Here is a 4,803-nt window from a genome sequence, read left to right as displayed (position 1 = left end):
AGCACCAGGGCTCCCCCACAAAGTGGGGGCTGAAATCACTGCAGGTCCAGTGACCTAAATGAGTTCATCTCCCACCAAGGGAAGGAGGATGCTGTGCTTGCCCTACTGACTATCGTAGCTGCACCATTCACCTCTCCATCACTGGGCTTAGCTAGCACCCCTCTGCTGGCTACACCACGTGCCGTTCTGCCAGCTGTGCTGCCTGCTATTTTAGTGAGAAAACTACTTAGAGGCCCAGAAGAACCAGGCATCGTGACATGTCCTACTATCTTAACGTGTCAAGATCTTTCTTCGATACAGCCCTAAAATACATGCATGCATGGGAAAAGCATACAGCTTGTCCAGACAAACTTCACTCTGTCCTGGCTTGAGTTCTTTAACAAAGTGATCAAGAACACTGAAATTCTAAAACAGATATGCTCATCAGAGAAATACAGCTCTTAATCCAGCGAGCGTCTCTGATGCTGTCAGTATAAGGAATACTGGTGAGTACAATTTCTTATGTGTGCCCAGGCATGGGAGTTTTCCATCTATCGATGATTTCCATCTTTTAGACCTTTTGGGGGAGTATGAAAAATTAAGAAGGACTTTTTTGTATTACTATACATATAAACTGCATAAAACCATTTTATTTATAGTTTTATAGTGGGCCACTCAGTGGTGAACATCATTTCTGCTCATCTTATTTAAATCACTGCACTCTTTATGCCCAAACTATCGTTGACTGTCTGGTTGTGTGATGGTTGTATGGAGGTTAATCTGTAGATGGATTCCAATAGCAGAAGCAATAAAGCCGTCATGACAGTTTTCTTGAAAGGCAGAGATAACACCGCACTCCCTGATAAATATGCTGAAAAGAAATGGCGTTGGCAGCGATGTAAAGAAAGAGATTAATTAAATAGATCATATGGCCAGTGCATATGGAAAACTGACATTCCCAAGCAGTGTTTTTGTATTGTTTTAACCATTGACTGAATTGCTTCTTTGGTGTGACATCACATCCGTGGCAAACATTTGCATATCTGTTTTGTATTAGTAGCGTCTATATGCAACTGTTAAAATAGAAGTGCTAAAAATAATTTGCCTCACTACGCTCCACAAATTACATGTTCAATCTTGGCTACTTTGCTGAACTTTCCCTGTGTGTCTCCCGATTTGGTTTACAAAATATGCTCATCTTGACATGGCTGGAGTTAAAGAACTACAGGCCCCATTTGCTGAACTTCAGCACAAAATCAGGCTGAGGCATTACAACAAGCTAGAACTAAGCAAAGAGAAGATTTGTCACTGGCTCAGAGAGTAAGAGACCAACCGACAGCAGAATTAAGAAGCCCTCTGCTATTTCTGCCCCACGGGAGCAGAAGGTCACAGAATTCAATGGGCTTCTGACGGGACCAGGAGACATTACGGTAGGGGAATGGCTCAAGTCTGTGAAGGCTGCTATGCCTGAGCTAAGAGTACCTGAAGACGATCATGTGGACTTCATAGAGGAACATCTCAAGGGCCAGGCCAAGGCCACAGTAAAGTTCGTGGAAATGGCAGACAAGGGAGATGTGGAAAAGCTATTTGAATTCCTCCTCGACGTGTATGGAGACAAGGTACCTATAACAAAACAATGAGAGTCCTGCAGAAATTTGTTAGTCTTTAAAGTGCTACAGGACTCGCGTGGTTTTTGCTGTATACAGACTAACATGGCTACCCTCTGGAACTTTTCACCATGGAAGGTACCTGTAGGAACCCGACAAAAGGAAACCTTTGAGAGAAAGCAAGAATCCGGTTAAACTGTCCAGACACACGTGTTCGACCACCCGGGGACAATAAGCAAAGTGGAGCAGGGAAGCCGCTCAGTATGTTCCAGACCCAGACGTGGTCCCGAAGGAGCAGTTAGTGCTGGGGCTCCAGGGTGATTCTCTCCGCCGTGAAATGAAAAGGAGATTTAAAGAAGAGCCCGGTAAGAAGTTCCATGAACTCATGCGAGTTGCCATTACATGGTCTGAAGAACAGGAAATTCCTGTGGAAGAGACACCCAAAGCCCTCGCAAAACACTGGTGTGTCTGCTATGGCTATCTGACATGGTGACACTTGGTTCAGAGCAGGAATTTTGAGTCAGAGGCAATGACTGAATTGTGCGAGCTGTACGGCATAGCCAGACGCTGAAGGACACCCCAACTTCCACAAGGAAACGCTCAGTGCGAGAGGTTTAACCAGACAATGCATGGCCTGCTAAGGACATTCCCGCTGGGAAGGAAGCGGGCAGGAATCCCTCCGTGAGCTGGTGTTGGCCAACAACACCACATCCATTAGTCAACGGGCAATGCTGCTTTTTATCTCCTGGTCGCGAGAGATCCTAGGTTGCCATTAGATACTTGGAGGAGAGTAAAGAGTTAAAATCTGTACAAGTGGTCAGGCCTAAATTACAGGGAAAGGGGTCCTGGCACGGGCAAATCTTGTTTCTGTTAATTGGTGTGAATTTTAGTTAGAGTCTCTTCTCTCTCTTCTTTCCCTCCCTTCCTGGCCATCTGCGCAGGGAATGAGGCTAATAAAACAACTATTGCTATTTCTGTGCAAGGCCTTGGTGGGAAGACAGCATTATCTTCCTTCTCCCCCCAGCACACCTTTACTTCAAAGAACATTAGTGTAAAACTGATAGGTGTTGAGGTGATGTGCCTGCCCTCTGTATGATAATCCTGTAAACAACAAACATGGGCGGGTGTAATTGTATTAATTGTATTAATTAATTGTATTAATTGTATTAATCATACAATTGTATTGTATCATGATTGTATAATAATTGTATTAATCATTAATCACCTAGCACAATGGGGTCCTGGGCTGTTACTCTGGCACATGGGTACTACCGTATTACACCTAATAAATAGCAATCACCATATACAGCACCTAGCATTGAGGGGTCCAGGACATGACAATAACAATAAGATATTTCAACTCTCTCTTCTCCAGCAGAGGTTGAGCAGCAGGCACATTACCAGACAGCTACTGCTGTCTCTTTCGATGGAGCTGCCCTCCTGAACGCATTGTTTCCAGGTGGAATTAAACTTCCACCATGGGACTGATAAGCCTGAACCAAAGCTACAGGGGCCAGTTTGAGAGCAAGAATGCAGCACCAGCCTCATAAACCTCTGCCATGCTGCAGCCACGAGGGGGCTGAAGATGCCCACTGGCTCATTCGCAAGTATGTGTCTGTGCCAGGAGAATGCCGGGCAAACTGGAAGTAAAAAACAATGAGCTGGTCAATAAACCTGCCTTTTTGTCTGGCTCTGGATGCTGGGGACTGAGGCAGAGGCTGGAGCAGACATTGAATAGAGTGGAAATCGGAACGTCCTGGTGGATGTTTGGTGTGCCAAGCAAGGACTGTGTCCGGAACGAACACAGGGTGTGGGAAGGTGGCACGAATTATAGAAAAGTTGAGGGAGTCCCAGCTTAGCTGGTTTGGCCAGGTGAAATCAGACAAATTTCTGGGAAACAGGAAGGGGAAGGTAAGAGGCGGGTGGGAGGGCCCAAATCGAGCTGGGTGGATGGCACACAAAAGGATCTGATGAACTGCGGAGCCGCTACAAACAGACTGCAATGGAGCAGGAGGATCAGAGATCTGCGGCTAAGGGAGAAGAAGAAGGTGTCGCAGTCCCCCAGAGCTTCCCATGTGTCTGACCATGATGCGGGCTCCCTGGGAACGACCCCTTCTTATTGTGAGGCCAAGGCTCCCAAGGAGGGCCCCACAGCTCTGCTACTTCAAGACTAAGTCCCTGACGCAAGCATTTCTTTTTCATACCATTATTCCTTCGGCTTGTCCCAGAGAGTTTGCACCCTTCTGGTGGATGAACTGACGTTCTCCCAGCCTGTGTTGTCCAATTTCCCCATTGGGGTCTTTCAAAGCCTAGTCTTAGGTCATGGAACTGCTTTTATATGCAGAGAGACTAAAAAGACGAGGGACTTTCAGCTTGGCAAAGAGATGACTAAGGGCTGTGGACAGAGGGCTAGAAAATCATGAAATGGGTTGGAGAAAGTTGACTAGAGCAGCGGTTCTCAACCTTTTTTTTTGCGAGTACCACTTAACCACTATGGGATCAGGTCAAGTACCACTTTGCAGAAGGTCTCAATTTATTGACATGGAAACATTTGTGACATTCATATATGAATAACATGATTCTCAATGTGTTAAAGTAGAAACACCATATAAATGTTAACAAATAAAACAAAATTTTAAGTCATTGAATTTATTAAATAAAAATAAGTTACTTTGACAAAACGAAATAAACCTAATGCAGTGGTAGCAAAGTTAATGTGAACGTTGGGCCTGGACACTGGAAACTAGCATTTGCATGTCAGGTTCAATTGTAGTTAGTTTTAATTGAAGATCGGGCTCAAGGTTTAATTTTGTCCGGTATTTGTTTTTGATTGTTAACGTAGCAGAGAAGCCAATTTCGCATAAATAAGTTGTTGTAAATGGAAGTAAAAACTTTATCGCTCTCGTGGACAGAGAGGTGTATTCAGTCTTTCTCCTCAGACAAAATTCACACAATCCAACATTTTTTTAATTCTGTTTGAAGACCTCCATCGCAGGAAAGTTCAATCAATGCTTCTTTCTCTTCAAGTGATAGACTCTCAGGAAGAGATTCTGAAAAAGGGTTTCTTATCCATAATTGTTCAGAATAATCTTCATTGAAATACTCTTCAAAGCTTTCAATGAGCATTTGGCAGTGGCATTTTATACCATTGAGAAGTTGAAGATCAATTTCAATTTCAATTTCATTTTCAACAACAAAGCGTTTCAAAGTTGGAAAA

This window comes from Emydura macquarii, unplaced genomic scaffold, assembly GCF_026122565.2.
Source record: "Emydura macquarii macquarii isolate MOO-44397 ecotype Brisbane River unplaced genomic scaffold, CSIRO-AGI_Emac_v2 contig_2764, whole genome shotgun sequence".
Lineage (NCBI taxonomy): Eukaryota > Metazoa > Chordata > Testudines > Chelidae > Emydura > Emydura macquarii.
This window is presented reverse-complemented; position numbering follows the sequence as displayed.